We start from the raw sequence: 23,245 nt of genomic DNA on the forward strand, positions 1-23,245 counted from the left end.
CATAGTTTTTTGTCAAAAATAGGTCCTCACAGTTGAAGTGGTCGGGAGTCCTATAGTTCACAGCAAACCTCGTGCTCGTCCTTGCCTCATTCTGAGAGTTTTGCACATGAGACTGTTGTCTGGAACACAGTCTTGATGTTGGTTGCACATCCTACCATCAGGCTAAAGGGACTTTAAGAGGTGATCTCAATTTTCCGTTCTAAATAGATTTGAATGGTGACTATAAGATTTAATTATTCTTTGGAGGATGGGAAGGGAGTTGGTATTTCTTCAGAATTCCCCTTAGAAATCAATAATCATACAGTAATTGTAAAATGTGAAGAATATTAGATTGAGTTAATAAGTCCCTGAAGCCAGCATGTTGAACTGTCATGTCTCTTTAACGTGGGAAGAAAGGAATCCGGATAATCAGATTTATTCTGATAGCTGTCGTATCTATTTTTAAAAAGGCCTCACCGTCTTTGAGAGGTCTGGATGTTTTCCTTTACCCCTTTTCACAGAATCTGTAAGCTGTATGTGTGGATTCTAAAAAGAAGAGCATTGTAAAACCAAAATGCTGCTGTAATGTGAGGGGCTTTGATCTGGGAGCATTTGCCAGTTGTCATATGTATTGCCAATGATTTGGAAAATTTGTGTAAAATTTACACTTACTGCATTTTTAAAGTGCTTAATAGTAATTCTGAAAATTTTGGTTTTTTTGAAAATAGCATTCATCCAGTCATGTGTTTAGAGAAACAGGAATAGTGAAAAGAAGGTTAAAGAAAGCAATTGATGATGTAAATTTCATCTTAGGCCTACTCCAAAGTTGGCTGGCTCTTTTGAAGTTGATTCTTAAATAAAATCCTAGAATCATCATTCTTAATAGCTGAGAGAGGAACCTAGAGAGTGTTTATTCACAATATTTTGGGGCATTTCTCACGGAGCAAATATAGTGTTAGATGTTAGGGATATAAAAATGAATAAAATATGGCTCTTCCAGTCTAGCCTGGAAGACAGATAACCTGAACAAAGAACTTACTTTGGGATAGTAAGTTCTGGAATGGAGATAGATTTTTCCAGGTTTTGTAGGTGTGGCTCCTGCCGTTGGGCAGGCAGCCCGGGTGCATACACGTCTGTAATGGCGGTGGCTTGGCACAAGTCTCATGATCTGGGTCACACTGGGTTGACCTGTTAAGCTTTGGAAAAGAAAATTTCACCTAGCACCTTTTTAAAAAGTAGTTTGCTTGCTCTGTGTGGTTAATACCTGTGTAATTTTGAGACATATAAACATTCCTACTTTCTTATCCCACACTTCTTTTTTGCAGGGGAGGGAATTTGCATTAAACATTTAGAAGCAAAAGCAATTAATAATTTGAGCAGTTTTTGATCTGGTCGTGTCATTGTGTTGTCTGAAATGCTATACTCTAACCAGAGACCTCCGCATCAAGGCTTAGATCTTTTTCGCGGCACTAAGTCCTTCATCATCTTGTCTCCTTCTCCAGCCACATCCTTCTCTCTGCCGCCTGGTTTATACGGGAACTTCAGAAAGGCTGAATCCCTCCCCATGGTTCACCTCGCTTGCTGTGCGCTGTTTCCAGCCTTCAGGCGTTGCCCGGAATCCCCTGACTGCCCTTCTGCTGTGGACCCATACCTCTTCCTGAGCTTCGCCTTTGGGAATCTTCTTGGAACTGGGCAGGGCTGGTTGAGCTTGCTTCATGCTATTTCAGTTGGAATTCTTATTATTAGACAGTCACATGTTGGATAAAAATAGACATAATTTGATATTTTGGTATATGCCTTGGATTAAAACATATATTTTTAAATATGGCACTTTTAAATTTATCAGTCGTTGTTAGTCATGGTTGAATAGATGGAGATTACTTCTGCTCTCCAATCTCTGTAGCCAAATGAAGTGTAAACTAGCTGTTATGTTTGTTTCTCTAAAATATATTTAGGAAAGGAAGCTGTTCAAACAATTGCAATACAAACTAAGCCTAACAGTTGAAGGATAATCTGTTCAGCTTTTTCCTCTTGTAGGATTATTAGGATAATTGCCTATTTGGTTCAAAAAGTAAAAAAATAACCCTGACTTTTCTAAATAGATAGGAACTTGCAAAAGAAACACTGCATATTGAGTGCTGAGTGTTTCTTGTTAATCGTAATGGATAGCTTCTCTCTCTCTCTCTAAGAGAGCCAAATTGTGGGATAGTTAATATCTTAAAGCCTTCTTTTCTCAAATACTAAAATGCCCAGATACAGAGGGGACCTGCTGAGATATACTGGCTTGGTAAATGAAACTCAGCAAATCATAATCATCCTTGGATTCTCAGTCACGTTATGTAAGTGGTCATACAGATGGATTTTTAACTCTGATTTTCCTAAGTTGCTCTCCCAACCACTAATCAGCAGAAGGTGTTCTAAAATGCAAAAGAAGAAGAATGCACTACTGTTACTTTAAGAAGGAAATTAAGGAGGGAGGGAAAAGGGGGATGTTGTGACTGCTGACATTTGTGGCCTCTTTTCATTTGCGTAAGAGGTGGACTGGCTTTTCTGTAGCTGCGGTTGCCATGGAGAGGTAGTGGGGGAGGACTCCTAGGACCGCAGCTTGTGAGAGCGAGTCTGTCTTAGAGCTGCTCCAGAATGTGATGTGAAGGGGCAGGGAGCCTCAGGTGTGCCACGGCGGCACAGATAATGGGGGCTGGCTGACCTGTCATGGCTGGTAACGTGACTGTGCAGATACCCCTGGGTGTGACAGACATGTTTGTGGAAGTGCCTGTGGATTCTCTGTGTGAAGTGAAAGGACTGTAACGTTGTATGTATTCCCACCCTTCATATGATTTTGTACACTCGAGATTTGATTAAAAGAGTTTAAACATATTAAACCAAATGTACACCCTTGTTATAATAAGAAACTAACTTCAATTGGCGTGTTTGCATATAGATAAATGACCTAAACAGCAAGTCAAATAAATTATGATGGGAATAATACACTCAGAAAAATCTAATATGGTAGGTTAAACCGTAACCAGAAATGAATGTGTTACTAACCTGGAATCATTAATATACGGATGTTATAGAGCAGTGTAGCTAGACAATACAAGAAAAATGAAACAACGTAAGTTGTAAGAATTTTTCTACATAACAGATAGAAGAAAATCAGTCATTTGTTTTGAGATAAATATGCATATCTTAAGAGATGAATTTTAGGAATTTTGTCATTGCTGTTAATATATTTTATTGGGAATAGTTTCATATCAAATAGAAAATTGTTGATAGTGAGTTTGTCTATGTGTATGTGAGTTTGTGATAGTGAGTATGCTCGTTTTGTGGCTTTTTTGTTTTCTTGGCTAAGTGGTAAATTGGATATGATGATTGTATTAGTCTTTTCTTTTCTCGTGGATATTGTGGACAACGTCTTTGTTTAAAAACAAATATGATTGGGAATTTTAACTTAAACTCTGAGCTACTGTTTAAAATATTTCTAAGTAAAAATATGTTTCTCTTGAGGAAATCATACAATGTGTTAAATTTACTAAATATAAGGAAACTTATTTGACTTCTCAGTTTTCTGATGAAATCTGAAGGAGAGCTGAGTGTTAATAGTGTTTTGTAGTGGTTGAGTCAGAAATGGTTTAGGTGAAGAATACATTGTAAGGCTATTACAGTCATTGTGTAACGCATATTACAACTTATTTTAGGAATGATAACTAGTTGCCTACTGTAACCCATGAAAGAAATGCCAAACCAAGTGGTCTTTTTTTTTTTTTTAAGATTTTATTATTTCCTTTTTCTCCCCAACACCCCCCGGTACATAGTTGTATATTCTTCGTTGTGGATTCTTCTAGTTGTGGTATGTGGGACGCTGCCTCAGTGTGGCTTGATGAGCGGTGCCATGTCCGCGCCCAGGATTCGAACCAACGAAACACTGGGCCGCCTGCAGCGGAGCGCGCGAACTTAACCACTCGGCCACGGGGCCAGCCCCAAGTGGTCTTTTTTTTTTAAATAAAGATAGTGTTATTGTAATATCTAGATATAGTGTCATACATTGTGGTACATAGTACCACTGAAAAGATTTATAAAGTGTACAAATTTTTTACAGAATTTACTTGGAAAGTATTACTTCAAGCTAAGCTGTTTCAGAAATTGTTCAATAAATATTTTTTGGAGAATATATATATATAAAACTATTCCTTAAATGATAACCTTATTTGGCTTACTGAAAACTTCTGTTTCTTTTGTGTTTGGAATATTGTGTATTAAGAATAAATTTCTTTACTTTTTTAATATAGTACTTATAGGTGTAAAAGTTTATGAGTTATTAGGTACAGATATTGATGAAGTCGACATTTTCATTATTTTTCTTAATTTTTGAATTAATTCTAAAGTATACCTATTCAACAAGGAAACCAAAATTAGTTTTCTTGATTACTCATGCAAGTCAAAGGTCTAGAGATGTAAAATATTTGCATATTTGTTAGATGATAAGAGATAAATTTTAATGAGCGTCAAGTACAAGCTAACTACTATTCTAAACATTTACTCTTGTTGCCTTTTATGAATCTCACACAACTTTGTGAGGTGGGTGCTGTTTTCTTACCCATTTTACAGGTGAAGAAACTGAGGTTTAGAAGATAAAGTAACTTGTCCAATGTCATAGAGATAAGAAGGCATGGACCAGGATTTGAACCCATAGAAGTTTTTAACCACCACACTTTATTGTTTCTTGCATGTAAAAACTATGGTCTGGCGTAGTGGGAAAAGCTTTCTAATCAGGTATCCTGGGATGGAATCTCAGCTTTCACATCTTAGCTGAGTGACCCAGGAGAAGTTACACCTCTTTGTGCCTCAGTTTTTTCTTAGGTACTTAATGATGAATACATGTGAGTACTTTAATTTTAGTGCTAATGTGAAGGCTGCTCCCCCCACCCCCGTGGTGGTAGTTATTGCTAGCATGTATTATTATTTATAGTGTTAAAATATAAGATAGTAATCCAAATTATGTTTTATTGCTTTGTGTTAACAATTAGTAGAATAAAAGAGGAGTAAAGGATATGCTTAAAGTAATATTGAACCCTTTTTCAGACATCCATTCAAATTTTTATCAGTTTACAGCAGGTTTTCTCAGCCTCAGCGCTAATGACGTTCTGGCCTGGATGGTTCTTTGTTGTGGGGGCCGTCCTGTGTGTCGTAGGATGTTTAGCAGCCTCCCTGGCCTCTGCCCACTACGTGCCAACTGCAGCCCCTCCCCCTCAATTGCAACAACCAAAAATGTCTTCAGACATTGCCAGGTGCCCTTTGGGGGGCAGAATCACCCCTGGCTATAAACCACTACTAGAGATATAAAGACAGTTATCAAGTAAGGAAACATAATGTAATTACAGCGTGTGTTGAGGACATTGATGGCAAAGACCAAGATGCTCTAAGAGAATAATCTGAGGGAGGAGGCTGGCTTTTGTGGCGGATTTGGCTGCACACAGTGTGGGTTGGATAGAGGGGGAGGCCAGTAGATGCGGGGGCTGGCGCAGAGACCTGGCGGATGTCTGGGTGAGAGGGGAGGCCTTGGACAAGGTGGTGGAGGCGGATAGTTGGAGAGGTTTCTGGAGGGAGAATCAGAGGGCTTAGGGTTTGCTGAAGTATTACACTCTTGACAACAAAGAATAAAGAGCAATGAAATTTTGAGAAGTGGACACAGGGTAGTCTGCAACACTGACCTGCCACCCATGTGAGTACTCCGTGTGCCGGCTTGGCAGTGCGCAGAATTCATGTGTTTCTCAGTGAAATTTACTGCACGTCCCAGACCTTCATGAATATTGCAAACCATGGGTCTTAAGTCTGTGACTGCCAAGTGACTGCATGTTTAAAACTTGAGTGATTTGCCTTGCTTTCCAGATTAGATGTGATCTTGAGAGATGATGGGTCTCAATTTTGGCAAGTGGCATGCTTCGGTACATAACCTCCTCTTTCCTGGGTTCCTGTCCTGCAGGAGATTGGTTTAGAGATCCCCTAAAGCAGAGCATTCCTATAGTGGGGGCAGTGTATGCCGTAATTTTAACAAATGGCAAAGACGGAGCATTCCAGACCCTTTCTGTGGCACAGCATTCAGGGAAACTTCAACGGAAATTTTCTGTCTTTCTGCAGCAAACAACCTCAACAGGCTGTTTTCTGGGGCTGTTTTAGTAAGATCATCATAAGCGTAACTTCATGATCTTTTGTTAACGATAGTGGGTAAAATTACTAAAAGTTATAATTGTAACTTAGATGCTAGTATTACAAGATTGTAATGCCAGTTACCTCAGCAGTGATGATAAAAACCTTTTTTTCCACAGAATTATGTTGTTGAAATTGTGTGTATCTGACTGTGTCAGTGATTTCTACCATCATGAAATGGAATTCATTTTTGAGCCAGAACTGAGGACTGTCGGTCCTTAGGTCTAGCGTCAGGGATGACGGAAGGGAAAGAGGAGAGAGAGGCCGCCTTTCCTGACAGCTTCGTGGAGGTTTCCTCCCTCGTTCCTCCACGTCCCCACTCCAGTGCTATTGATCAGTTATTTTCCTCTGGGAAAGGACTTTTTCAACTCGATTTTCCATCCTGAGTCATCTTCCCTGTGGGCCTTAGTGAAGCATTCGAGACATTTTTACTCTGTCCCTTCGCTGTGACAGACATGAATTCAGCCACGTTTGAACACACGCTGTGTTTCCAGGGTTGTGCGTGTGCTGTAGGATTGGCTTTCCTATCTTCAAGTCTTAAAATCTCAGAGATGGAAAAGAGATTTACACGTAATAAAGAATTTAAGGGATAAATGAGATCGCAAATAGTGGGTAAGTGGGATACAATTAAATAGATACTTATTATATACAATAATGTGGGATAGATAAGTTCTGTGGGACGTAGAGGAAGGTAAGAAACTGTTGCTTTTCTGGATTTATTAGGAGAAGTTTCTGAGAGTTGGACTTTAAGCGTGGTCATGAAAAATTGGTGCAGTGTCTATAAATATGGGGTCAGGGTAATAGAGTGACTATGATAGACCTTGATCATGGAGTTTGTGATTTTACAGGTGATACAAGCATGAAAGAAGCAACCTCGTATACATACGTCCATGCACATGCACTTAACACAAGAGGAGCTAGGGTACTGTTTGTGCACACTGTGGTACGTCCATGCCCATGCACTTAACACAAGAGGAGCTAGGGTACTGTTTGTGCACACTGTGGTACGTCCATGCACACGCACTTAACACAAGAGGAGCTAGGGTACTGTTTGTGCACACTGTGGTACGTCCATGCACACGCACTTAACACAAGAGGAGCTAGGGTACTGTTTGTGCACACTGTGGTACGTCCATGCACATGCACTTAACGCAACAAGAGCTAGGGTACTGTTTGTGCACACTGTGATGGCCTCAGTTGGGGATCAGGAAAGGGCTTCATTTCTGTGATCTTCAAGCTCAAACATGAAAGATGAGGAATGGCCAGCTCAGGCAGGACACCCTTCTAATGTGCAGAAGTAATGCAGAGGAGCAGTATCTTGTAGTGGTCAGAAGTTCACATTCTGGAGGCAGTCTGCCTGGGTTCAGACCTGGCACTTCTCTTTCTGAGCTCTATCAGCTTCCATGTTGCCACAGTTTGCTCCTGCATGAAATGTAGATCACAGGCATTTCCTTCCTCCTAGGTGGGTGCTTGGTGAGGATTAAAGGAGTTAGTACATGTGAAGTCCTTGGAACTGTGCCCAGCACATAGTAAACACTTATATTTTGTCTATTATTGATAGGTTTTTCCCTAAAAGGGATCCAAAGGAGGATAAGGCAGGTCTCCCCAGGAGAATGAATGTGATGCAGTGGGGGGGACGGCAGGGAAGGCACGCTGTGTGTCGTGAGCATCCCTAAAGGCAGTGTCACTCGTTCGGGAGGGGGGATGCTAATGCTGGGTTAGAACTGGCAACTTGTGGTGTCTCCATCAGTTTCAAGAAACATGTGTGTGTCAGTTCTGTTTTGCTGGATTATTTAACACAATTTAGGGAGTTTAAGAAATAGTTAACCTTATTGGCTATGCAGAATAATTGCATCATGTTTCTCTCTCATGTGCTACAATATTATAACCGAAAAGAGCTTAAAGTTTTCTTCAGTTGTATTTTAGTGTTTTCACCATAATTTGCCTAACTTGGTCTGTATGATGCAGTTAGCCTCTCAAGGGAATGACAACAGCTGATAAATGACCAGAAAGCTATTTTTGGCTTGACTAGATCGGATCCATACATATGAAGTTGCAAGCCTATTACTGTTATTTTTGGCCAGAGTCCTTGCAAGTGTGGGAGTCAGCCAAGTACTTCCTTTGTAAAAACAATGGCATTTGCTCATTGTTTCCGGTGTGATGGTTGCCTAAAGCATGTGAGTTTTTTTAGTGATCGGATTATAAACATTTAGGTTGCAAATTTTATGCATTGTAAAATGTGTCATAAATAACTGTTTGTTCAGAACCACTTATGTGTACTAAGGGCCCAATACTATCATTATCCTCTATGAGTTTTATTACTAGGTAACAGTGAAGACAAATAAATGGAAGATATATGCGGGCATACATATAATGGCATGGGGGGCATATTTCAAACAAGGTTTTATATATATATATACACACACACTATATTGTACACACACACACGTCCATTATACTACACATTGTGCATGCACAAGTATACACGATTGTATGAACCGTTATTTAAGCTAATAGCCTCAAACAGTAATGTGAATGGTCCCCAAATAATTTATTTTCCTGAAATATTATTTAATGTCATTTAATCAGCAGATTCAATGGTGTGTTTTATAAGTGTTAGTCATTGGAAGAGCAGTTTATGGAATTTCTCTCTGAGTGTATTGGCTGGTAATAAAAAGCTACCTTGTGAGTTCATGATTGACCATTAATGTTGTGGACTGCACAGTTGAGTGCCTGCACATTTCTGCACTTCTTTACCGTTTTCTATTTCTAGTCAACTCAGTAGTTAATCACTCAGTAGTTAATATCTTTTACATTTAAAAATTGTGTCACTGGAAGTAGTTATCTGCTGTATATTTTCATCTATTACTGTTTATCTCTGTGAAACTATGGGAACTTTTCTCATACAAATTCTTGTTTTGGGGGAACTTTTCTTTGTGTGAGTTTTGACTGGAAAGTTACTTTAGGCTATTTATTCACTTATAGCATAGAAAAGCTAATAAGGATTGCTTAAAAGGTGTAGTTAATTTAAACTTTGAGTTTGGATTTTTCTTAAGGTATATTTTTCTTATGGTTATTAAATTTTAACTCTTCTCTGCTTTTGTTGAGTAGCCTTGTATGGTACAGAATGGTTAGGGTTTGTGGTGTTTGTCTGAGGCCAGTGTCGAGATTATTGGACAGTTCCCTGCTGTGTATCCAGCGCTGTGCTAGGACTCGGTGGAGGTTAGCACCTGCCAGCTCTCCGCCCTTGTGGGCCTGCTGGCTAGTGAACCATCAGACCTTGAAGCAGCCCTCACTCACAGTACAGTGAGATGCCGGCTGTGGTGGGGACAGGGTGTGAGGGGTTAGGTTCTCAGGAAGACATGTCAACAGCCCCTAACTTAGTCTAGGTGAGCTACAGAATGTGAGGGTGTTTTGGTTTATTTGGACGGTAATTCCCCCAGAAAGATCATATCTGTAGTTGATGACTAAAACTGTTAGACCTTGTCTGTTTTCACCTTGTTTCCCTCCCCTCCACCACCTACTTATAATTTTTCATATCCTTTTACCTTCTGATTCTTGCTGGTGAGGGAATTACCCTTTGGAAGAGATGCAAATTGGCGATTTTCAGGCAAAAAACAGGCTTCTTAATTGATCTCTGAGTATTTTGACTAACACTTTGAATTGGATAAAACGTAAAGAATAGTGTATTGCAATCTTTATGATGGTATTATTGCCAATCGGTAAATGTTAAAGTTTCCTCAGTTTGCAAGTTGGGAAGCAGGCATCAAATGATTTGAAAACATGGAATAATATAGAGTTTAAGTGAGAATACTGAGAAGAGAAGCTGAGAGTATGCATATATTCATACGTGTACATATATGTGTACAGATATATATGTGTACATATATACATACACATGTATGTATTATATGTATTTTTTAAGCATATAAGCAAATAAGTACTTATGTACTTTTAGAGAATTGAGGCATTCAAGTTTTGTTTTTGATTTGGCTACCCATATTTATGCATACATATATATTTGAATGAGGAAGCAATGCATCTTGTTCAATATAAGTAATAGATGCACTTAATTTTTAAAAAAATCAACCAGTACAGAGGCATATACAATGAAAAAATTAGTATTTTTCCCTTTTCCTGCCCCTACTCTTTATCCTCATACTCAGAGGTAACCACCCACATTAATTTCTTGTCACTTTATCCAGAAATGTTTATGCAGACATGGCATCATCTTTTAAAATATACACACATGTCTACAAAAGTTGAATTACATAATATATACTGATCTAAACCTCAGAAAAAAAAAATGTCATTGCCCAAATCCCTGCAGTTATAAGCTTAGATCGAAAGCAAAAGCTGTACCAGTAGGAAAACATCTGCTAGTGAACTGATCACTGATAAAATTTGGCTCTGCTCTAACCTCTCACATGATTTTAGGTTACCTTTTATTCACACCCATCTGGTTAGTGTCTTTGTCAGCTTATTGCTGATTTTTTATTTTCTCACTCATAATAGTATTTACAGAATATGCATTTGAAATAGTATGAGAGCAAGTACTTTGTTTTCTCTAGTGACCAAACATGATTGGAGAAGACTAGGGAGAAGTAGAGAAGCCACAAACCAGAATCTATTAAAATGTAAGAAGTCTAGACTCTTAATTCCAAGTCTGTGTGTCAGGCCAACCAGTCAGTAGTATTCTGTTTCAGCTTCCCTTTGAAGCGTCTCACTTGGAATAAGCCCCCATCCCCTTGGTCTCATGTTCCAAATTCATTATCATCTCTACAAAGGGACTTCCCATCCCTCATAGACCATTTTTGGTTCTTTCTTTATTTGTTCATTTAGTAAGTGATGAATTGATTCCCAAATGTTAGTAGCATGCTTACTGTTTCATATCTGTAAACGTGCGAGGTGTGGAGAGATGGCGGGGAAAGCGGATCGTCTGCTTGAATGACGCGTAGACTGGTCCCGTCATTGGTCGAGCCATCTAAACGTGAACCTTCCGTATCATTTTAGGCTCTGATTACTTTCTTGATGTGCCAACTTCTCACCACATCCTCCTCTCACCCTGAATGTTTACTTTCTGCCCTGCAACACCTACTCCCTGCGTCCCATATACTGTATGCTTATTCCTGCTTTGTGTCTTTCTACATCTTATTTCCTCACAGAAGCCTTTTCACTTCCCCTGGAATTTACATCAACTCTCAGACTTTACTAATATTTAATAGAATGGAAGAGAACTAATTAGTAATTTATTTAAAAAATCTTTTAAAAAGAGAGTGCTTTGAGTTTTTCAAAAGATGTACATAGCTGATAATGTGCTTGCCATTTGTAATGTGTACTGGAGAATAGATTGGGAGGAAACCATCTATTACAGTTTTTTATTTTTTAAAAAATAATCGTTTCTAGGGGCCATGGCTTAGTGGTTAAGTTCTTGCAGTCCACTTCAGCAGCCTTGGTTCAGATCCCAGGGCATGGACCTATACAACTTGTCAGCTATGCTGTGGCGGCAACTCACATAAAAAGTGGAGGAAGATTGTCATAGATGTTAGCTCAGGGCTAATCTTCCTCAAGCAAAAAAAGAGGAGTATTGGCAATGGATATTAGCTCAGAGCTAATCTTCCTCAGGAAAAAAGAAACCCCAAAAAACCCATTTCTATCTCCTCTTTTAAGACTTATTTGAAATATTACAAAATAGTTTAAAGATACTAAGATTCAGAGTTGTGTGAGTTCATTATTTAGGGATGATGGGCTTGGGGGCATTTTTAGATGAGCAAATGTTTTTGCTCTATGTTACTATTTTGTACATATATTATAAACGCTATAATACACTTTTTTTTACTTTGCACAGTCACTTGTCTTAAAGAATTGAAGAAAAGAAAAATGTAATCTTTTTTATTTGGCCTGTCTTTCCCCCTCCTTGCCTCCTTCCCTTCCCTTCTTCCTTCTTATAAATCAAGAGTTTGCAAATTCTTTTTGGAAAAGGGCCGGGTAGTAAATATTTTAGGCTTTTCAGTCTTATACAATCTCCATCACATATTCTTCTTGTTCTTTTTTTTAACATTAAATATAAAGCACAGGCCTTACAAAAACAGACTGTGGGCTGGATAGGCCATAGTTTACTGGCGCCTACTATAGATACATATTTTTATTTGTTATCATTTTCCTCTAGCGTTTGTCACTACTTTTAGCATTGCTCATAATATTGGTGATAAACTTTCTCAGCTTTTATTATCTGAACGTATCTTTATTTGATTTCATTTTTGAAGGATAATTTTGCTAGATATAAAATTCTAGTTTTACATTTTCTTTTCTTCAGCACTTGAAAAATCTGATACCACCCTCACCTCCCCAATATTCTACAGTTTCACTACAACATGTCTGTGTGTAGTTTCCTTGTATTCATCCTCTTTGGAGTTCACTGAGCTTCTTGGATCTGTAGGTTGATGTTTTTAGTCAAATCTGGGAAGAATTCCACCATTATTTCTTCAGCTATTCTTCCCAGTATTCTCTCCTCTCTTTCTATTGACTTGTCTTCAGGTTCACTAATCTTTTCTTCTGTAGTGTTTCATGGGCTGTTAGTACTATCTGGTGAATTTTTATTTCAGGTATTGTATTTTTCTGTTATATTATTTCCATTCTTTATAGAGTTTCTATATCTCTTCTGAAATTCTTCAACTCTCCATCCTTTATATATCCATCTCTTTTTTTGGTAAATTATTTACCATATATTATAGTTAGTTTAAATTCCTTGTCTGCTAATTACGTCTTTGCCATTTGTAGGTCAAATTTTTTTTTCCTGCTTTCTCTCTCTATATGTCACAATTTCATGATTCACATGCCTGGTGATTATTTTATTGTATAGAGAACAATGTAGTTGACATGTTTTGGAGGCTCTGGATGCTGTCATCTTCATATGAAGATTATTGAATTTTGTTCTAGCAGACAGTTAAATTAATGTCATCTTTTGAAATTTGTGTAGGCTTGATTTTAGGCTTTTCAGAGTAGGTCTGTTTGATTTGCTCTGAGTCAAGGCTGTGATGTTAATCCTAAGGCATGGCCTTCTGAGATTTCAGTGTTAAGTCCAAGATGTTTTCCTAGCCCCTCTATTGTGGCAGGACTTGGATTCCAAATTCTGTGTCCCCTGTACCAATATTGATAGCTGCTGATACTTTTCTCAGTTCCTTCATCCTGCCTTTGGCTTGCTTTCCCTCAGGTTCCTGAAGTCTTACCCCCTAAACAAGCAATTCAAGAGTCAGCCAAGGATTTGAGGGGCTTGTTCACAGATTCTGTACTCTCTTATCTGGTTCTCCTCTTTTCTGGGATTTTCCCGCCTTGATATCCAGCTGTTGCAGCAGCCCCAGACTCTACCTCTGTGTCCTCCGCCCAGTCGGCTACTGCTTTCTGCTTGAGCAATGCTCTTCACAGACTGGTGATTGCACTCTGGGGAAAGGCCATTGAAATGTGGATCTTACCTCATTTGCTTCTCATCCTTCAAGGACCAAATCCCATCCATTTTCTGACAGTCACTCTCCAGTACCTTTGTTTTTGTTGTCTGTTTTTTTAAATATTTTGTCCATAGTTTTATTGTTATTGACAGGAGAATTAGTCCCATATAAGCCGCTCTGCCATTACCAGAAGCCAGAAGTCCTAAATGAGTAGATAATAAATTCTTGCTATCAGTGGAAGATTTTTATAATATTAGGCAGATGGTTATCTAAAGAGTCGAGATACCCTGGGGAGCCTCCCAAGCTGGCAAGGTGGAGGAATAAGATAGTGCTCTCATCCTTTTGCTTCATGAGTTTGGTATCCCAGGTTGACTGGCAGCTGGTTGTAGGTGAGCTGGTGGAAGATCTCACCACTAAAATGCTCTCCACTACACACTGTTATGAGCAGAAGTACATTGATTACAAGTGGGGCATGTACTCCGAGAGCTGGCTTTGTTGTCCTTTCTTCCTTTTGCAATGGTGAGGTTATCACTGTTTACTGAATATTATAGGTACTTATACATTAGTATATTTTATTTGGTTAATGTATTTTCCTCTCTGTTAGAGCCTGGGTTCCAAAGGGAAGACCCTGTATCTAGCTCAAATCTTTGCACGTGCTAGGTTCTAAGGATGAAATGAGATGTACTATGCCAAGCACAATGCCTGATATACTGATATCAGTATTTTTCCCTTCCTGTCTACTCTCCTCCACTCTGTAAAGAGTTGTTAAATATAATTGGACTGGTAAATTAAGAAAAGGAACAGGTTATTTAATTCCAATTATCTACTTTTTTCCTTCTTTCTTTAAAAAAATTTTTTAGGATTAGCTATGAGCTGACATCCGCTGCCAATCCTCCTCTCTTTGCTGAGGAAGATTGGCCCAGAGCTAACATCTGTGCCCATCTTTCTCCATTTTATATGTGGGATGCCTGCCACAGCATGGCTTAATAAGTGGTGCATAGGTCTGCACCAGGGATCCAAACCAGCAAACCCTGGGCCGCCGAAGCGGAGCATGTGAATTTAACCACTATGCCCCTGGGCTGGCCCCTCCTCTTTTTTATGTGGCTAAGTAAGAATAGTTTGTAGTAGTAAGAGCTACATTGTTACATTGGGGAGAAAGTTAGCAACTGAAAAAATGAAAACATGCAAAAAATTAATATTCAGTATTCAGCACTGTGAAAATGTGCCTTTGCATCCTCATCAGAATGCAGAAGGATAGTGATAGTGTAGATTAGGTCTATATCAGAGGTTCTTAACCAGGGTTTAGCGTCTCCACAGGTTGTTGCAGTCCCTGAGATTGTATGCACAAGTGTGTGTGTGTGTGTGTTGCACTTCCTAGGAGAGGCTACACGGTGGTCTTAAGGATATTTTTTTAATAGAGACATTTCAAAGTTTCATTTTCTTCTTTTTTTAACTAGCTTTTTTTAAAATTGGAAAAGTGATGGATCAGTATTAGAGTAGAATGGAGATGTTCTAATTTTAAAACAAGAAACAACAGTGTGCCCCTATAGTTCTTGTGTCATTTTATTTTAAAAAGTGTGAAAAATAACCTGGAATCTAACGTGCCAGTGTGCTCACAGTGGTCAATTTGGATAGTTGAAATATTATTTTCTTCTTCTACCGTGTATTGTTGTTTAAATTTCTGGACTAAAGTAAATCTCACAGTGTTAACTGATTCAAACAGAAAAGACGGTAAAAAAGTACAATGAACATATGTGTTTCTTAGCTGGTTCCCTTTCCCAGGGGCAGCTATAAGCACAAGCAGCAGTGATGTGTGTGTCCTTTCATGCATTTGCGCGTTCACACTCAGACCTTTATTTTTATATTTCAGCAAAAATGGAGGTATGCTATATACATTGATCTGCTCCTTGGGTTTTGTTTTTTGATTTGTTTCTTTTTTTAACTTTGTATCTTGGAAAGCTTTCCAGTCTTCAAATTCCTACCTCCCCCAGCCCCACCAGAAGGAATTAAGAAAACTGGATATTGTATTTCTAGATGTCATTTTCTTTTATTTTTGTCATCCTTTTCAGCTTTGGTGTGTACAGACCTGACTCCTAGTGGTAATTCAGAAATTATCTAATTTCCTCTTGGCTCTGATTCTTTCTGGGCACAGTGACCTTTATTGATACCCACTGTGTGCTGAACCTTCGGATACTTGCTTCATTGACTTAACTGTTCTGTATCGTTCGTTGCTTATTATTATTTGAACTATAACACTATAACAAGACATTAATAGTACTTTGGTAATCTTTTAGTTTTTTTTTTTAAATTTCAGGTTGGCTCCTTCTTTTGTTTCCTTTTAAGACTTTGATTATGGAAGTTTCAAAGTGATTATACAGTAGAACGGTGTGATGACCCTCTACTTCCTGTCATCCAGCTTTAGTGAGAAACAGCTGGCAGCCGGTCTGGTTTCGCTATTCCCCTGGGCACTTCCCCCTCCCATAATGTTTTAAAGCAGACTTGAGATAAACCATTTCATTAATGTGTTTTTGTTATATAAGCTCAGAAAGATAAGGAATATTTTTCAAAGAATGACAGTACCTTTATGAAACCAAAAAAAGATAATTCCTTAATATGATCAAATATTCTATCAGTGTTTAAATTCCCAGTTCTTTACTGTGTCATAATTTTATAAATGTTTTGCTAGAATCAGGTCCACGTATTTTATAGGTTTATATGTCTTTTGATCTATAGATACCCTTTCTAATTATCTCTCTTTTTCTTTGTAAATTATTTATCAAAGAAACTAGGTGTTTTCTCCTGTTGAGTTTTCTACCACTGGTCCATTTTTAAATGGTCAAATATATAAATAGATTTCTTTAAAAATTGTTTTAAGTGGTGGCTTTCAAGATTCCAGCTATTCTTTAGATATCATCAGATTATATTTGAACATGCATTTATCGTCCAACATAGCTCTATTTATGGCTTTGTTTGTATGAGTTACTAGTTAAATGCATGTTTGTAGATTTGAAATATGGAATGTTCTTTGAAATAAAAATTCATGAGAAAAAAATGAGACAAAAATCAGATAAAATTACTTTAAAGACAACTATGAGAGGTTGCCCATACCTATGCATTAGATAATGAGTGTATTGTGTCTGCTAAATTTGTGGTAGGGGCTCAAGAAGGAAAACTTCTTGTTTCCTTTTAAATTAGAGTGTAGTCGTTTGCTTAATGTCATACAGAGAGGGGCCTTTTCAGAGTCTCCACGATGTGGCATACACGTTTTGAAGTTTAAGTCTTTGCATAGAGGTGAATCTTGCTGAAGGGATGCTGTATATCAGCCAGGAGGCCAGGGCTTGACCCCCTGTGACCACAGCAGCCAAACTTCCGGGGGATGGAGGGTGGAGCTGGGATATCCACAGGCAGGAGGGGCCGACATTGGTGCTGAATCCCATGGCAGGTAGTCGGGAAGGTCCTAAGTCACAGCTCTTTGCTGAGTCTGTAGTGGAAAACTGAAATGTTAGAATATTATTTACCCCAAGCTGACCTTCCATCCACTTAGAGTTCTGCAAGAAATGTAGTTGGAGTCCTTCCTGTCCAGTGTCCTGTGCTTCTAAATACTCTTCCTCTTACCCAAAGGCGTTTGGACAGTTATTTCCACCATTTCTCTCCTTCTTTCCTCACATTTCTGATCTTCATCTTCTCTCTTCTTTTCCCTTCTTAGAGAAAATAGGTTTATTTATATCTGTGGTAATTTGAGATCATAAAGTGGAATGCTTGGAACCAGAAATCTGAAATATCAAAATATTATTTACCCCATCCCATAGCACAGTTATCACAGTGCGTGGAATGCTGCAAGCATTACTGTTTCCTGAGGAGGAATGAATGGCGAGGAGGCTTCTGTGGGGAGGTGAGAAGGCCGTTCCAAGAAGAGCTCCCAGGCATGTAGAAGGGGGGCAGCATGCGGTGGGTCAGCAAGCCAGAGTTCACTCTGCTTAGTTTCGATATTTTTGCCTTAGGTAATAGCAGTACTTTGTATTTAAATCCTTCATTTTTTTCTTTTCTTTTCATTTTTAGTAAGCGGGCCTTTAAAAAAGCATAGGGAAAAATTGATGTGTTATTTGCTGACTAGGCGTGGGGCACATAGCCAGCCTGAAAAGCCAGAAGTTTTTTTCAGTCTTTGAAGTTCATATCTCCTGGGTCTCTCTCAACCATCTCTACATCTGCATCCTTAGCCCTGAATTCGGGGGTGGGTGGGTGTGTGTGTGTGTGTGTGTGTGTGTGTGTGTGTGGTGTATGTCTCTCTGTGTGTGCGCACATGTACATGCATGCACAGGGACACACACGTGTATGTGCATCTGTGTGAATCTACTACTGAGCTGGGTTAGTAACCCAAGTTCGGTGGACTCTGGTATTGGCCTCTCAGGATAAGAACCCTCTCTCTGTCTTCATATTCTTTCTCTGCCACCATAGTTATCATGACTACCCTCTTCCATTCACTGCAACCGAAATCATCAAATGGGAAGAGGAAACCAGTGTTGTCATACTCTGATAATAATATCTAAACCACAATGGGCAAAGTATTTTAATGTAATTATTAGAAAACTATATTAATCTTTGTCAGTTTTCAGCATCTTTACAAATAGATTATGATGTTAAATAGTTTTTATATTTTCAAACATTGAATTTTCAGCTGGAAATTTATTTTCCAGTTTAGGGCTCACATTAGTAATGAACATTAAATCTGTTTTTGGTGTAATGCTTATTAAGATTATAAGCTTTGGCTTTGTATTTTAGAGTGTAATTTAATTGGACATCCTTAGCCTGAAGTGCACACTGAGTGTTCCCTTCCTTATCCTCCTTGGTATCCACTAACATCAGCAGCTGCTTTGATAAGGCAGGCAGACGATGTTGCTGCCGCTGCCCTTGTTACTTGATAAAAAGTTGCTTCAAAGAGCTGGCTGATAAGACTTTTTCTCTTAACTACTTGCATTTTATACAATTTTGAATCTTGATCTGATAATATCTGTAATTTAGAGAACATTGATTCTTAAGTTTGGCTGCATGTTGGAATCACCTGGAAAACTTTTCAAAATGCTGATTTAATTGGTATGAGGTGTGACCTTGGTATCCAGATTTTTAATCAACTCTATTAAAGTGACTCTAATATGCAGCAAAGTTTGAGTTCTGTGTTTTAACTGTTTAAAGGATCATCGAACCAGGAGCTGGAAGGGCGGACTCGACCTTGGGCCAAGTTGCTTTGGCAGCTGTCTAAGGAAGGGCTTTCCCTCAAGCTTAACCCCCTCGGCTGGACTCTTGTGCGCTCTGAAACCATGGGAGGTTTTAGGAAGAAGACTTGTGGAGTTTGTTTTTTCTTCTTAGGAAATTTGTGCTCAACTGTGAAAGCCAGCGGTCTTCCTAGCACCCTCTGGGGGTAAAAAGGTATAATTACCCAACTATTAAAAGTGCACTTGGAGCAGTGGCCTGACACAGTTCTCAGTCTACTGATCAAGGCTAAGTAACTGTCTGCAAAGCGAAACCCGGTGATATGTTATTAAGGGACAAAAAATAATTTAAAAGCCCCAGATGGTTCAGTGTAACATATTCATTGTGTGTCTGTGTACATTTTGTTATTGTCATGATCAGTTTTCATATCAAGAGGATTTTCTTGTGGAAGAAACATTGCATTTAGTGGATCCGTAATTTTAAACACATAATGGAGCTTATATCTACTTTTTTCTTTGAACTATTTTAAGTTTTTCTCATTGTCACAATAGAAACATGCTTTCTAAAAAAGTTAAATGAACAGTTTTGCAAAGTACATAAAAGTATACTTTGTATACTTAAAAGTATAGCAAGATAAGGCATTTCACATTTTAAATTTTATTGTGGCGTATTTTGTTCTTAATCTTTGCTATTGCATGACTCATTACCGTATTAGATTAAGAGATTATTCACGTCCAGTTAACCTTTATCTCTACCCTGCTTTGCCCATAGCCACTCTGGATCTTTTTGAAACCCTTGAACCCTTTATCAGAAATTGATCGTAAGCCCTAGCCAGATCTTTTGGCCTCACAGTCTCAGCTCCTCTTCCCTGCTTGTGGTACCTACATCTTCTTCCCCTTTCTCACTTCCTTCCCAGCCACTACCCATCTTGTGTATTTGGTTGATCATTTGAACTACTCTCTAGCACCTTTATCTCACTGACTTTTTTGTCCTTCCTCCTGGAAAAATCCAAATTTGGCATTCCTTCTTCATTTCTTTACCCAGGTTGCCAAACTCTGTGAGAATAAATAGCGCTGCTATGCACACTGGAGCCATCAAAAATTCATGGGTTTCCATGTTCACAGATTCTTAGTTGCTCTTCATCAGTGCTTTTATTTGTCCTTAAAATTGGTCAGCTCTTCCATTCTCATCAGTAACTTTAACCTTCCCCTGTCTCGAAGACCCGTTGCACAAACACTCACCTCCTTTTTCTTTGTAGACAACCATGCCTCTTATCTCAGTAAAATTGAGGCAGTTGGATGTGCACCCCTCAAATATATCCTTCCCATCAGCAGACTTTGCACCTGGCATACCTTCCTCCTTTCCTTCCCTCTGACCTCAGAGAATAGCTTTGGGTATTTTCCTATTCAAAACCAACCCTCCTCCTGGACTCTTGGTGCTGTTGTTTGCTTTCTCCAGAGCCTTGCGCCTGCATACCCCACTCTTTCCTGTGTCTTTGCTCTCTTTTTACTGGTTCCTCCCCTTGGGTCTATGAACATCTTTGAAAAACACACCAAACAACCTTCCCTTGACCCTGTGTTTCTCTCAGCCCTCCAGTGACTCTCTTCTTCTCTGCTGAGTGTTTAGAAGGACAGTTCTGCTCTGTGCTCTCCTCTACCTCATGTCCCTTCACTTTCTCAGCCCTCTGCCCTCCAGCCTCCCCATTCCACCGCGTGCTTTGTGGAGCATCACCAGGACCGCTCAATTGCTCAGTCCAGTGGAAGCTTTGTCAGTTTTTATCAGTTGCATCCTCTGCTGATCTGACAATAGAAACACTGTTCTCTTGACTTCTATGACCAAGATCATTTCTGATTCTCCTAATTTTTTTCAGCCATTCCTTTTTCTTGGTCTCTTTCTTGGGTTCTTTTCCTCTACATGCTCCTTAACCGTTGGGGCTTCCTCCCACCCACCCATGACTCTTAAGTGAAAGTAGGGTGGTTCATTAAAACCACTTGTCAAAGCTTTTAAAACTTATACAATCTAGGGCTCCATTTCTGTAGTTTTTGATTCAGTAGGTCTTTCTAGAAACCTATAATATAATGGTTGTATAATATTTTATCATATGGAAGTCCTACGATCTATTTAATCCTTTCTCTAGTATTGACTCAACAGATATTTATTGAGTACCTACTATATTCCAGGTGCTATTGATTATTTCGTTTTTTTCTATTATGAAAAGCACTGTGATAAATAGCTTTTATTCCACTCCTTTGATAGTCTGTCTAGATTTGCAGTAGTTGAATCACCATATTAAAGGATAGAGATGACTTTCAAAGATCTTGATACCTGTGGCCAAATTACTTCATGAAATAGTTATGTTTTGGCTTCCATCAGCTCTATGGTATGGCATAACTACTAATTATGTAAGAAGGTGGCTCCCCAATCCTGTATCTTTAGACCTGCTCTGTCCAGATTTATGTTTCCAAACTGCCTTGAGTTCCTGACACACATCTTGTTCTCTGCTTCTTCGCCTTTTCACCCTCCTGATGCTCCCTATCCAAAGGCCGCTATCATCTCCCCACGGTGGGTTTGCTCATCTTCTTCTGTTCATAGTCAGCCCGTGTACTATTTCTTCTGTGAAGGTGTTTCAGGACTCTTCCTCCTATTTCCGAGACAGCCACATCTCCCCCTTCTGTGTTCCCTCAGCACCCTGTGGCTAGAGTCCCAGTGTTACCACATGTATGGGAATGGCTTGTTTACTTCTGTAAATTTCTACAGGTAGGATGTTCATCTTCGTGTATCCTTGGTGTTAGCACGCAGTGGCTAATAAATATATTCCAAGCTGAATGAACTGTGTTTATTAATGTTTTTATGTTTTAGAGATTATCCCAGAATATCCTGTAATGAGTGCTGCTCTGAGGGTGAGAACACAGTGGTGAGGGCCACAGATCAGGGGCTGGGGGCGTGGGTCAGGGAAGGCTTCCTAAAAGAAGTGATATCGCAGTTAGTGGCTAATTTCTCTGTCTGGGGTGTTTATTAGAATAACACTTGGTTAATATGGTGAAATGTATCCTTTTCATTGTTGAGGGCTTTTTGTTTGCTTTGTTTCTTTTTACACTAAAGATAGATGTGATTTAATCAGATGCATTTCAGACATCATTTAAATTGCCTTTTTCCTCCTTCCTTGTCCTATTGCTGTTACGGATTATAATAACATACTTCCTAATATGGAAATATCTTTGCATCATGGAAATATCTTTGCATGTAAAATACTTATTTTACACCCTACTTGGGTGTGACTTTCTGACCTGTGAATATACTTCTTGGTCTAGATCATTAAGTCCGTGTGCATACATCAGACTTGTCTTTAGTGTTGGCTTGCCTGCCCCTTTGGTCACAGTTTGATATCAGGGTCATGCCAGCTTTATAAAATGATTTAGAACACCTTTTGTATTATCTTGTGCTCTGGAACATGTTAGGAAATGCTTTATTCTTCAAACTTGGAAAGAATTTGGGCCAGGAACCCTTAAAAACCGTTAATTCTATGCCATTCTCTGATAACTTTCTCAGTTTCATCCATGGTTGTTGTTCCAGTTGAGTTTTCATCTTCCTGGATCAAGTTGAATTTTATGTTTTTCTGAAATTTTTACTAGTTAATCACAATTTTCAAATTCATTAGCACAGAGTTGAGTCTCTGATGTTTTTTCACATGCTTCAGGCAATATTTTTCAATTTGAAATATTACTGGTCTAGGTGATCATTTTCAACGTTGTTTAAGGTGTTGTCTTCCTGAATAGCATAGGTCCAGAGGTATGAAAGACGTGTAACTTATAGGTTAAAATGTGTGACTTATAAATTTAGGTTTACTTAGCTGATTTAATAGTGAGCACGGGGATAATCTTTGGTTAGAAAGGCATGTATAAATGGCTGTGGGTATTGGGTGCATTTTTAACATTACGTCATTGTCGTATATTTAGTCTTATTGAAATAGCTCTAGCACTTGACAGTAAGAGTAAGGATCTTGTACTGACGTGGAATGAGGGGACGTAGGAGTTATGCTTATTCAGTAGTAAAAATAGTGCAGTCACATATGGTGATCTTTTTTCAATCAGATGGTGTCTCTTTCAGTAAATAGAGGTGCCTTTTACAGTTCATTAGAATCTACTTCATAAAATTTTACAATTAGCATTTCTACTTTGTGTTTTTAGGGCCAAGTGAAGAGGGAGAGGCTGTGGTGTTAGAGCAGAGGGAATTGGTGCCTGTCAGAACAGTGAGAGACGGATGAGCTAATAGAATTCAGGAGAAATCATTTAAATTGTTGATAGATCAAATGGAGTAATAAATAGTTGATTCGGTGGCTTTTAGTGTGCTGATATGGTTTCCCAAATGTTGAAATCATGTATAATGTTAAAGAGAATAAAACGCTA

At 38.8% G+C, this 23,245-nt stretch overlaps 1 protein-coding gene across 10 annotated transcripts in view; it reads left to right on the forward strand.

Annotated features, from left to right (window-relative positions):
* Positions 1–23,245, forward strand: part of HIVEP1 (HIVEP zinc finger 1) — a 135,597-nt gene that overhangs the window by 43,510 nt on the left and 68,842 nt on the right. Inside the window, exon 1 of one of the 10 annotated variants that reach the window (XM_070244088.1) lies at positions 2,552–2,791. The exons of 8 other annotated variants lie outside the window; for them this stretch is intronic. The gene's annotated coding sequence lies outside the window, so the exon portion shown is untranslated. Of the gene's footprint in view, positions 1–2,551; positions 2,792–23,245 lie in introns of those variants that run through there. One more of the 10 variants, XM_070244087.1, reaches the window with a different exon arrangement.

Source organism: Equus caballus, chromosome 20 (assembly GCF_041296265.1).
Source record: "Equus caballus isolate H_3958 breed thoroughbred chromosome 20, TB-T2T, whole genome shotgun sequence".
NCBI classification, from domain to species: domain Eukaryota; kingdom Metazoa; phylum Chordata; class Mammalia; order Perissodactyla; family Equidae; genus Equus; species Equus caballus.